This window comes from Salvia splendens, chromosome 11 (genome assembly GCF_004379255.2).
Source record: "Salvia splendens isolate huo1 chromosome 11, SspV2, whole genome shotgun sequence".
Classification (NCBI taxonomy): Eukaryota; Viridiplantae; Streptophyta; class Magnoliopsida; order Lamiales; family Lamiaceae; genus Salvia; species Salvia splendens.
In genome coordinates this window covers 16174293-16187822 of record NC_056042.1, presented here as the reverse complement: position 1 = coordinate 16187822, position 13530 = coordinate 16174293, and the positions used below count along the sequence as shown (strand labels likewise).

Here is a 13530-nt window from a genome sequence, read left to right as displayed (position 1 = left end):
CCACTGATGAAGGAGGCCTTGGGATCCGGAAAACTATGGAGGTCCTCCGCGCCTTCAACATCAAACTTTGGTGGCGCTTTCGGGAGCAAAACTCCCTTTGGGCAAGATACATGATGGCAAAATATTGCACCAACTCCACACCGCTCAACTTGAGACTGCCGAGCAGGAGTAGCCCTACGTGGAGAAGGCTCTCAAGAGCATGGCCCCTCGCACAACCGCACATGAGATGGCTAGTGGGACAAGGGGACATCTACTTCTGGGATGACATTTGGCTTGGCAATAGCCCTCTGAGGGAATTTAGTCTTGATGATAGGGGAAGACCAACCACCCGGGTTTCGGAGTTCATTACTAATGGGGGTTGGGATGTGCCCAAGCTTCAGCTTCTTCACAATCAGGCCGGCCTCCCTCAGCATGTTATCGATGGCATCATTAATACACCGATCCTCCATGATGAACAGGATATCCCGAGGTGGAACCTCTCTAAACATGGGGAATTCACGGTGGCTTCGACATGGGACACACTTCGGAGGGCGAAACCCGATCATCCATGGTGGGGGACGTTTGGAAGGCAGGCCTCACCAACTCAATAGCCATCTTTATCTGGAGGCTTCTCTCCAATCGGGTGCCGGTTGACACGAAGCTTCAGTGGCGGGAGATTGAGCTAGCCTCTAAGTGCCAATGCTGCCCCCACCGACCGAATACCGAGTCCCTCCAACACTCTTCATCCAGGGACATGGAGCTCGCAGAGTATGGAGTGAGTTTGACGGTTGGTTCACAGGCCCGTCCCCCCGCATCCACATCAATGATACAATCCCTACGAGAATCGAAGTGTGGGCGCGAAGGTACCAACAGCCGAACAAGAAACATCTTAGCCGAGCCACTCCATACCTCATTCTGTGGTTTATCTGGTCGGAAAGAAACAGGAGTCGCCACCAAGGCACACAGTTTAAACCACAAAACGTGGTATGGCAGGTCCACATGTTCATTCGGAATGCTATGTCCAATGGAAGCTTGAAGCCGGAACATTGGAAGGGAGTTAAACTTGGAATCAACATTCCTCAAGCGGCGGCAATCAGGGCGCTACCCCTAGCCATGGCAATCAAATGGAACCCCCCGGACCAGCCGTGGATAAAGCTCAACACAGATGGCTCCTACAATGAAGCGAACGGTAGAACAGGGGCTGGAGGGATTATTCGAGACCACTTGGGTAAGATGCTCGTCGCCTTCAGCACACCCCTAGAAGCACACTCGGCGTTAGAGGCGGAGCTGTTGGCCATGCTCCACGGGCTAAATATAGCCAAAGAACTCGGCCTACCAATCTGGATTGAGTCCGATGCAGAGCAAGCAATCAAATTGGTCAATGGGACAGGATGGGGCCCGGCACTCGCCCGGCAAGCGGTGGCGCAACTTACCCTTCATAAACGCCAACTCAAATTCCGAGCCACCTTCATACACAGGGAGGGGAACAAAGCGGCGGATTTCCTTGCGAAAATGGGGCTAGTCCAAGACAGTGGTCTACGAATGCACTACAACTCAGCACCGAGAGAACTGTTGGACTTGGTTAGATTGGACGAGATGGGAGTGTCGCACATCCGATACCCTCGACGGGAACGGGCATTAAAGTTGATAATGAGACGATGGGAGACAATAGTGACTAGCTTTTTGGTTAATTGTATTTTGGAAAGAGTATGATGAGGTCCGAACCTTGTGGGATTGGACCGCATACTACTCTTGATTTGTTACGGCACACCACTTTTGGGTGTGGCCACGCCTTGTAATTACCGCCTTTTGGAATTATAGGGATGAGGGACCCACGAACCCTCCACCGTAGAGGTGTTTGGTTAAAAAAAAAAAAAAAAAAAGAAAAAAAAAAAAAAAAAAAAAAAAAAAAAAACCAGTAAAGTTTTCAAACTGTCTCGAAACAGCTTATAAAAATCCTAAGATATGTTGCCAACATAATACAGAAATGATCGAGATATGATCAAGCCACTACAGCTATGTGTTGTGTAGACTGATGGAAATCTGATGAGGCTGCACCACTACCGCTTGGATGGCCTCTCATCATCCTCTCCCCCATCATCGCTATCATCAGAATCATCCTTGCCTGAGCGTTTTCGCTTGGGTGGCACCTCTGCTTTTCCCTCATCATCCTCGTCATCTTCTTCCTCGTCAAAATCTTCCTCCCCATTCTCTTGGGGCTCGAAGTCACTTGCATCTTCCTCATCCTCACCACGACCAACTGGTCTCACAAGTTATTCCGTGCCCAGATCACCCTCTTCTTCATCTCCTTCGACTTCTTCTTCATCATCGTCATCCTCGTCATCGTCGTCGTCATCGTCATCGTCATCGTCATCGTCGTCGCCGTCGCCTTCGTCGTCTTCACCTTCTCCGTCTTCATCATCATTATCGTCTACGTCAATAGGCGCCGCCGCAGACCTGCCGCCGCCGCCGCCGCCGCCGCCGCCGCTGCTGTTCAACACTTCCTCATCATCATCGTCACCCTCCTCCTCCCCATCTTCTTCGTCCTCGTCGACGTCTTCCTCGCCATCGACTTCCTCCTCAAAGACCTTCTCCTTCGAAAACCGTCATACTTTTCAGAAGAAGCTAATGATTTTTCTTTTTTTTTAAAAAAAAAAAATTACGAAGAAAAAAAGATAATGACTCCAAACTTCAATCCTTGGGCTGCCCACAACTTGAAATAATTCACCACTTGGCACAATGTAGAATGGTCTTGTGCTGAAAAAAATGCTCTCCCTTCTCTCTAACTTCTCTCTCTAAACTCCTCGACGTCGACGGTAACTAGGCGTCTTCCCCGCCGACGGGGCAGCCGAGGGACACGCGCGGTCTCTCGGCTAAGGTTTCTCTCGCTCGTCCGGAGGTGATATGTGCTTGCACCTGATCCATGGTGAAATCCGGTGGTGAGCTACCGGAGGGGGATATCACGGCGGTTAGCTCCACAACGCAACCCCTCTCTTTGACGGAGTGGAACTTCCACTCGATTGCAAGACCCAAAACAAAGCGGGCAGGTACGCCACATCCGGAGAAGCCACGACGAGGCCTCGCTTGTGCCGGATCAGAATTTGGATCGGATGTTTGTAGGGCCAAAAAGAAGATGGCATTTGAAATGGTAGAGAACCTAGCCGCTGAGGCACATGGTGAAGGGAGGGGATCGCCGGAACTTAGGCAAGCCCATATTGGTGAGATGTTGAGCTCGTTAGCTCAAATGGCAAATGAAGGGCGCCCTCCCAAGATTGCAATGGAGGTGCCCAACTCCGAGGAGGTGGCCGGAATTTCGCCGGCGCCGGCGAGCCGGAGTGAGCTGGACCAACACCCAACCGGTGCAAGTACAATGCATCACATTGGTCCTAGGCTAGATGATGGGGAGGCATGTGATGTGTTGGAATCATGTGACTTGCAAAAAGAGGTAGAAACAAAGACCACTTTGCATGGGGAAGAAGGTGTTGCTCCAAATGGGGAAAATGACAAGTTGTACTCACAAGCAACACCATGTGCTACTTTCCTCCACCTTGAGGCTGATGCACGCATGGAAGACCGTGTCCCCGTGGCACAACCGCCGGAGCCGTCGCAGGAAAAGCTGGCACCGCCGGAATATTCACCGGAAACGCTGGCACCGCCGGCGAATGTGTGGAAGGCGGCAATGAATCACTCCAACCGCGGGGGACCGTGGCCGTGGAGAGTTCATCGGCCCAAATCGAAATCCCGAGCCAATCCCCTTGGACGACGGCAAGACCAAGCCTTTGGGGACAGCCGGATCTTATGAAGGTACGCCATCGCTCTCCTTTTCCGATTTTGAAACGGATTTTCTTTCGGAGAAGCTAGGGCTAGCTATTGTCGGGAAGTTCTCCCATTCACTCCGTCCACAACCCAAATTCAAAAAGCCTTAGTGGCATGGGGCTAGTTGGAGCATTCACATGGAAATACTTGAATGCTAAGCATATTTTACTCCAATTTCAAGAGGTGGCCTATTATGCTAAGGTGCTAAATGGCCCTAATGGGAGTCCGAATTGGTATGTTGATAGCCATCCGATGAGGGTGTTCAAGTGGGCGCCGGATTTTGACACATTCTTTGAGTCGCCAATTGTTGCCGTGTGGTGTAACATATTGGGTATACCGGCTCATCTCTATGAGGAATCGGCCCTCTTGGCAATCGGTAAGCTCCTTGGCAAGCCACTACAAGCCGATCATGCCACAATACATCAAAGTTGACTCTCCTTCGCGAGGATTTGCGTAGAGATTAACATCTCTACTCCCCCGACGAAAGAGATCATCCTTAATATCCGAGGCAAAGACTCGAGGTACAAAGTGGCATGGGACCGTATTCCATTATTTTGTGATAATTGTAAACATGTTGGGCATGAGAAAGAGGATTGCCATGCAGCGGGAAGGAAGTCTCGGGGTAGAGACAAGGGTCGCCGAGCACCATACAAGGAGAACCTCTCAAGCCATGCCGCCAAGATCATCCACCGTGAGTGGCGCCCAAAGGCGAATGCTCGGCCCGGCACTCCATCGTCCATTGGACAGTTGGAGAAGCCTAAAGATTGTAACAACCACGCGGAGTACATCGAGGGTACATTGGGTGCGGGATCGTCGAAGTCAAGAGTGGCTTGTAGGAGTCACCCAAGTGTGGATGAGGATGGCTTCCAATTGGTGTCAAGGAAGAGGAAAGGAAAAGTGCATGAGGGCGATATGCACACCAAGGCTCCACACGTTGATGATTGGCATTTGAAGGAGAATGTTGCTACGGTGACATTTGGAGTGTCCCATCGGGTGCGAATGACGCGAGCTTTAGCTCCATGAGTATCGCATGTGGGCGCCCCAACCGGGAGATAGAGGGCCACATCGAGGACCTTGATCCAGGAGGGCATGTACCTAGCGGAGGTATCCCTATTGCGGGTCTTAGCTAGGTGATGGACGGAAGTGTTGGGGATACAAAGGTTGTATCAAATGGTAATTGGATTTTGAGAGTATATAGATGACCACCTCTAGTTGTTAGGGAGGCCCTCGTTGTACTCTAATTTGTCATGCCTTGGCGAGTCGTTACTTTTGGGCGACTCGGTGTATGTTTGTTTGTAACCAATGGTTTTGGTAATGCACAGGTGTGGGTCCGCCTCAACCCTCCGCCTATTGGGGTGTGTTAAAAAATGTAGAATGGTCTTGTAATCGGGCTTTTATTTCAACAACTAAAAACAACATGGACTCCCTTATCTTCTTAGCTCTAGCTCTTGTAATTGGCCCACTTGGAATGATCAATGGATCCATCTTCTTATCCTTGTAGATCAGCTTGGGTGTGTCTCCATCATTCCCTTCTTCTTCAAGAGGATTCGTCCTCGAATTTAATTCACCAACATAAGGAGATAAATCAGAAACATTGAAAGTAGCACTTACATTAAACTCACCAGGTAAGTCTAGTTTGTAAGCATTATCATTGACTTTTGCAATCACTTGGAATGGTCCATCTCCTCTTGGCTGCAACTTGGACTTTCTTTTCGAAGGAAATCTCTCCTTTCTCATATGCAACCAAACCCAATCTCCCGGCTCAAAGATGACTTGTTTCCGACCCTTGTTGGCTTGCTTTGCATATTGTTTTGTCCTCTTTTCAATGTTGAGTCTTACCCTTTCATGCAATATTTTAACCATTTCAGCCTTAGCTTTTCCATCAAGACTTGCACGTTCTTCAATAGGTATTTGAATCAAATCAAGTGGACTCAATGGATTAAAACCATACACAACTTCAAATGGAGAAAAGTTAGTAGCAAAATGAACACTTCGATTATAAGCAAATTCAGCAAAAGGTAAGCATTCCTCCCAACTTTTCAAGTTCTTTTTAACTAAAGTTCATAATAATTGAGGCAAAGTCCTATTAACTACTCCAGTTTGTCCATCAGTTTGTGGATGACAAGTAGTAGAAAACAAGAGTTTAGTTCCCAACTTATTCCACAACACACTCCAAAAATGACTCACAAATTTAGCATCTCGATCACTCACAATTGATCTAGGAACACTATGCAAACGGACAATTTCTTTAAAGAACAAATCAGCAATATGAGATGCATCATCAGTTTTGTGACATGGAATAAAATGTGCCATTTTTGAAAACCTATCAACAACCACAAAAACTGAATCTCTACCTCTTTTTGTTCTTGGCAAACCAATGACAAAGTCCATTGAAATATCCTCCCAAGATGCACTAGGAATTGGTAACGGTTTGTACAAACTGTGTGGGTGTGATTTAGACTTGGCTTGCATGCAAGTTATGCATCTTTTACATATTCTTTCAACATCCACACGCATTTTAGGCCAAAAGAAATGTTCATGCAAAACATCCATTGTCTTATGGACTCCAAAATGGCCCATTAAACCACCACCATGAGCTTCACTCACAAGCAATTCACGCATAGAACCTTTAGGAATGCACAGTTTATTTTCTCAAAATAAATAGCCATCATGCCTATAGAACTTGTCAAATGCAGCATGCTCACAAGCTAAATAGATAGAAGAAAAGTCCGGGTCATTATCATACATTTCCTTAATCAACTCAAAACCAAGCAACTTAGAACTCAAAGTAGTGATCAAAATGTATCTCTGAGACAATGCATCAGCCACAATGTTTTCTTTTCCCTTTTTGTATTTGATTACATAGGGAAATGATTCAATGAATTCCACCCACTTAACATGTCTCTTGCTAAGCTTACCTTGACCTTTCAAGTACTTGAGAGATTCATGATCCGTATGAATTACAAACTCTCTAGGCCACAAGTAATGCTGCCATGTTTCCAAAGCTCTAACCAAAGCATATAACTCCTTGTCATACGTTGGATAGTTCAATTGAGCTCCTTTCAACTTTTCGCTAAAGTAAGCGATTGGCTTTCCATCCTGCAACAAAACAGCTCCTATGCCTACTCCAGATGCATCACATTCAAGCTCGAACATGTTATCAAAGTTAGGCAAAGAAAGAATTGGTGCAGTTGTAAGTTTTTCTTTAAGGAGAATAAAAGCATGCTCTTGTTTTTCTCCCAATAAAAAACATATCCTTTTCCATTTCAATCCCATTAGCACTTATAACAAAACCCAGAAAAACAACTTTATCCATGCAAAAAGAACACTTTTTGAGATTTGCGTACAATGATTCTTTTCGTAAGGTATCCAAAACTGCACGCACATGGTTAAGATGTTCATCCACATTTTTGCTATAGACAAGAATATCATCAAAATACACAACCACAAATTTTCCAATGAATTTTCTCAAAACATGGTGCATCAATCTCATGAAAGTACTTGGTGCATTAGTTAAACCAAAAGGCATTACTAACCACTCATATAGACCAAATTTTGTTTTAAAGGCTGTTTTCCATTCGTCTCTTTCTCTAATTCGAATTTGATGATAACCACTTTTCAAATCGATCTTACTAAACACAACAGATCCATGCAATTCATCAAGCATATCATCTAGCCTAGGAATAGGATGGCGATACTTTACCGTGATTTTGTTGATTGCTCGGCAGTCGATGCACATCCTCCATGATCCATCTTTCTTAGAAACAACAATTACCGGAACAGCACATGGACTCATGCTCTTAAGGATTTTTCCTTTGTCCAACAACTCTTGCACTTGCCTTTGAATTTCCTTAGTCTCTTCAGGATTGGCTCTATAGGCTGGTCGGTTTGGTAGAACTATCCCGGGAACAAGGTTAATTTGTTGTTCAATACCTCTTAATGGAGGTAATCCACTTGATTCTTCCACTGGAAAAATATCTTTGAATTCCTGTAAAAGAGACACAAAAGTACTTGGCAAAGAAGTGGTTAATTCGTTAGTGGTAAACAAAGACTGTTTGTACACTAAGATGAAAACACTCTCTTTTTCAACTATTGCACTCTTTATTTCTTTTGCTCCCACATAAAAATTCTTTTTTTCATTCGGATTCTTTTCACTTGACTCTTTTTCAATGCCCTCACCTTTTTTTCTCTCATTCTTACTTTTCTCTGACTCTTTTTCAATGCCCTCACTTTTTTTCTCTCAACCTCTCGAGCTCTCCTTGCTTGTGACAATTTCTGTTGGTCCTCTTGAACTTCTTGAGGTGTCAATGAGACAAGCATAATAGACTTGTTGTTGTGCTTGAAGGTGTAGTGGTTGTGAAATCCATCATAAATCACCCTACGATCAAACTGCCATGGCCTCCCCAAGAGAATGTGACTTGCATGCATTGGCACAACATCACAAAGAACATCATCTTTATAATTGCCAATTGAAAACGAAATTAGAACTCGCTTAGTCACTCGAATTTCTCCACATTCATTAAGCCATTGTAGCTTGTATGGATTAGGATGTTTTTCCGTTGTTAAGCTCAACTTTTCCACCATTTCAGAACTTGCAACATTTGCACAACTACCACCATCAATAATCACTATGCAAAGTTTACCTTGGACCAAACACCTTGTGTGGAAGATGTTCTCCCTTTGTTGATCATCGTTTCTGTTTTGCATGTTTAGAGCCCTTCGAACCACCAAAAGTTCTCCATGTTCTGGTCCAATCTCCTCCTCCTCATCATCATCTTTACGTTCACTTTCAGATTCAATCTCTCCATTTGGCTTCAAAATCATCACCATTTTGTTTGGACATTGAGATGCAATGTGTCCAACACCTTGACAACGAAAACATTTGATATCTCTATTTGAGTAGAAGTAGAAGTAGAAATACCTTTACCCTTCTCAAATTCTTTGGACTTGGATGTCGACGCTTCATTTTGGGGTTTAGAAGCTGCCCCAAAATTGGATTTGGATGAAGTCCACTCTTTTGTCCTTGAAGAATGAGAACTTGTTGAAAAATTCTTTTGGATTGTTCCCTTCTTCTTCAATTGTCCCTCCACCTTCATGGCCATATGAACCATGTCCACCAACTCCACATAGTGTTGAAGCTCCACAATGTTTGCAATCTCCCTATTCAGCCCACATAAGAATCGAGCCATGGTTGCTTCTCTATCTTCTTCAACATTTGCCCTAATCATAGCAATCTTCCGCATTATGCCTTTCATTTCTTCCCAAGTCGAAACTAGTCTTCCTCCATATCGCCTTGTACTGGTTGTCAATTGATCCCACCAAACTATAGCATAGTCAGTGAATTCAATAGCAGCAAGTCTAACCTTTTTCTCCTCGGAATAGTTGTGACATTCAAAGATGAGATCCACCTTTCGCTCCCACTCCAAATAAGCTTCGGGGTCACTCCTTCCTTGGAATGTTGGGATCTTCAGTTTGATGCTTCTCAAATCACCATCAACTTCATTTGTACGCCCTCTTCTACCGTTTCCATGCCTCTCATTTCGATGCCTATGTGAAGCATTATCCTCTCCTCCACTCTCTTCTTCCTCGTTATTGTTTGCATTTGCTTGAAGTTCTAGCCTCTCCAAGCGCTCTGAAACACTTTCCAGAACACGTCAAAGCCTTCTAAAATGTTGTTGGATGGCTTGCAACGTAGGATCAATTTGATTTTCATCAGTAGAATCCATCCTCACAGTTCCCTCGTATCACACAAAAATAAACCTCACAAAACACTCGTGTATATCACTCGTTGGCTTTTACCTCCACTCAAATAATCTCACCACTCAAGCCTTTTACCACTCTCTTTTGCAAAGATAACACAAGTAAAAAACAAATCAAGAACAAACAAGAACTAATAACGACCAACCAAACTTCAGCCCTTGAATGAAGGATGAAAGGAAATGGTCAAGAAAATATGAGGTGAAATATGTATTTCGTTTTTTTTCTTTTTTTTCATTTTTTTCAGTTTTTTTTCAAGGATATGAAAGATAAACAATGTAAGACAAAGCTAAAGATAGATCAATACCAGTTGGCTCGTGATACCAAATGATATGGATTGGGATACGACGAAGGACCCGTTGGATATATTGATCCAAGAACCCCACGTATAAGGTTTGGCAGCGGACTCCCTTGATTGATAATCTGGTTTGATCCACTTCCAGAGCTTAGAAAACCTCGACCCGATGGCTATATGATCAGCCAAGAACCTCGGTATGGTTGAACGCCACAAGAACTTGCTCAAAGTATCTTGATAAGTTCCAAACAAGTGAAAACCTCTACAAAGAGAATTCAACTCACAAGACAAAGTCTATTTCGTATTTGATCAATGGTGTCTCAAATGACATGCTTACAAGCCTATTTATAGGCTAGAATGGACTCTTGAAAGTCTCACATCATTAGTACAACTTAAGACACTAAAAAAACTCATAATAAAAGAAAAGTAACTCCTAAACCTTTGGTGTAACTCTAGGATATCTAAAGTCACTTATTTAACATAAAATGTAACTAAAATAGACCCTTCATTTTGGCTGCTCCAACTTGGACGAAAATGCATCATGTATCATCAATTTGGGCCTCCAAAATGTGATATGTAGTGACTCCAAACTTCAAGCCTTGGGCTGCCCACAAACTTGAATAATATTCACCACTTTGCCCAATGTAGAATGGTCTTGTAATTGGGCTTTTATTTCAACAACTAAAAACAACATGGACTCCCTTATCTTCTTAGCTCTAGCTCTTGTAATTGGCCCACTTGGAATGATCAATGGATCCATCTTCTTATCCTTGTAGATCAGCTTGGGTGTGTCTCCATCATAATCAAATCTCCCTCGTGCACCTTGCCTTTCCTCTTCCTCGACACCACTTGGAACCCATCCTTGTCCACACTTGGTTGGTTTCGATTTGCTGCTCTTGGGGCCGACGAAACAACATCCATTGTACCTTCCTTGCGCTTCTCTTGGTTGGCACATTCTTTACTTGTTTTTGTGCTCATAACTCGTTGAAGTGCCGGCCCAAGTATCCACCTTTGGACGCCATTCTCGGCGAATGATCTTGGAGACATTGCTCGAGTAGTGCGTTTTTGTTGGCGTTCGGTGGTTCTTACTACCATCACGTTCCTTCCTTCCCAAAGCATGACACTTATCAATGGTGTGCCCAACATGCTTACAATTGGCACAAAACAAAGGTATACGATCCCATGCCACTTTGTGCCTTGATTCTTTACCTAAGATATTGAGAATAATCTCTTCCGTAGGGGGCGTAGAGATGTCAATCTCAACGCATATCCTAGCAAAGGAGAGTCGGGATTGGTTAATTGTGGTATGATCGGCTTGTAATGGGTTGCCTAGGAGCTTGCCGATTGCCATGAGGGCCGATTCCTCATAGAGATGCGCCGGGATTCCCATGATGTTACACCATACGGCAACAATCGGTGACTCGAAAAAAGTATCAAAGTCCGGCGGCGCCCACTTGAACACCCTCATCGGATGTATATCAATAAGCCAATTCGGATTCCCATTGGGGCCATTTAGCACCTTAGTATAATCAGCCACTTCTTGGAATTGTATTAAAATGTGCTTAGCGTTCAAGTGTTTCCATGTGAAAGCACCAACTAGCCCATACCCCAAAGCTTTTTTGAATTTGAAACGTAGATGGGAGCGAGTGGGAGAACTTCCCGATTAAGGCTAATCCTAGTTTCTCCGATAGATATTTCGTTTCTAAATCGGTAAATGAAAGAGATGGGGTACCTTCGTGACAGCCGGCCGTTCCCATGGGCTTGGCCTTGTCGGCACCAAGTGTGATTGGCTTGGCCTTTTGGCTATTGTACAAGGTTGAAGCTCCCTCCACATTCCCCATCCCTCCATGGAGAATAATTGTTTTGCCTTCTTCCAATCAACCGCCGGCCGGACCAGGTTTTCCGGAGAGGATTCCGGCGATGGTGCGTCGGAGCCGTGGTCATCCTTGCCTCCATCTTTGCCAAGATGAGGATGCATAGTACATGGTGGTGATTTTGAATTCAAAATGGCATTTTCCACAAATACACCAACATTATCTTGCCCATGAAAAGTGGCCTTTGTCTTTTCCTCCTTTTGTGAGTCACATGCACCCACCAACTCACATGCCACCCCATCCTTCACGTGGGGGCATGGTACTTGCAATGGTCAGCCGGTTGACCATCTCTTTCTCCATGCTTGATCCTCCAAGATTCCGGCCTGCCGGCGCCGGCGACATTGCGGCCATCTCCTCACCATCGAGCCCTTCCATTCCACTCGTCGGGACGCTCCCTTCCTTGGCCATTTGGGCTAGAGAACTCAACATATCCCCAAAAGGGGCGAGCTTGTTTTCTGACGTCCCTTTCCTTTCACCATGGCATTCCGCAACGAGACTATCCACCATTTCAAAGACCATCTTCTTCTTAGCCCGACTAGCCTCCGAACCAGATTCAAGGCCGGCTCGATTGAGGGCTTGTCGAGCTTTCTCCGGGTGAGGCGTGCCAACCCTTTTGGTTTTAGACCGTGCAATCGAATGAAACTTCCACTCCGGCGAGGAGAGGGGCTGCATCGTGTGTTCCAAGGCATCGGTATCCCCCTCCGTCAACTCACCGCCGGACTTCACCATGTGTTGGATGCAACAATTACATTACACCTCCCTCAAAGGGAGGGGGGGAGAGGGAGTGGACGAATTCTAGAGAACATCCAAATCAAACATGATAGAGTTAAGCGAGCTCTAAAGAAGTGGAACAAAGAGGTTTTCGGGAATATCCATGCAACTTAAAGAATAAGGAGGAAGATATCTCTTTGGCTCAAACCAATTTTGAGGTAGGGCCAACACCCGCGAATAGGACAGCGATCAACAAGCACATTGCCGAGTACATCCTTCTGTTGAGAATGGAAGAGGACTTTTGGCGGCAAAAGGCGGCCTTGCGATGGCTAGCCGAGGGGGACAAGAACACCCGGTTCTACCAAAGCTGGGTGAAACAAAAAAGGGTCCGACTTCGCATTCACTCGATTCGGGACAACGGACATGAGCTAACCGACGAGGACGATATAAAAAAGTCAGCGGTGGATTTCTACCGACAACTTCTTGCACCTTGCAAACCGGCCCTAGAAGAATCGGACCTTGACCTAATTCAGCAAGTTCAATCAGTCGAGCAAGTTGCGGACATTGCAAGGGTGCCGGATGCGGATGAAGTCAAGAGTGTCGGGTTTAGTATCTCCGGGGATAGCGCTCCCGGACCTGATGGTTTCTCGGCTAGTTTCTACCAAGCTTGTTGGAACATTGTGGGACCGGATGTGGTGGAAGCAATCGGACAGTTCTTCAGGGGGGGCTTCCTGCCCCGAAGCATTACGGCAACAAGCGTAATCCTCATCCCAAAAAAGGCGTCGCCAGAGTCATGGACGGATTATCGACCCATCAGCCTGTATAACATCTTGAACAAGATTATCACTAAGGTACTCACGTCTCGGCTCTCCCCTTTCCTCCCACAGGTCATCTCCCTAAACCAAAGCGGCTTTATTAAAGGGCGGCTGCTCAACGATAATGCCATGTTGCCCCAGGAGATGTTCCATGAACTTGCACGATGCTCCCCTGCGCCTAATGTAGCGGTGAAGATTGATATGGCTAAAGCCTACGACAGGGTCCAATGGTCTTTCCTTTTTATGGTGCTTTGACGCATGGGATTCCCGGACGCATGGATCT

The 13530-nt window shown here is 45.5% G+C and overlaps 1 pseudogene; it reads right to left on the bottom strand.

The window, feature by feature from the left end:
- Nucleotides 1–2039: 2039 nt before the first annotated feature.
- Nucleotides 2040–10768, bottom strand: LOC121754508 (annotated as a pseudogene).
- Nucleotides 10769–13530: the final 2762 nt, after the last annotated feature.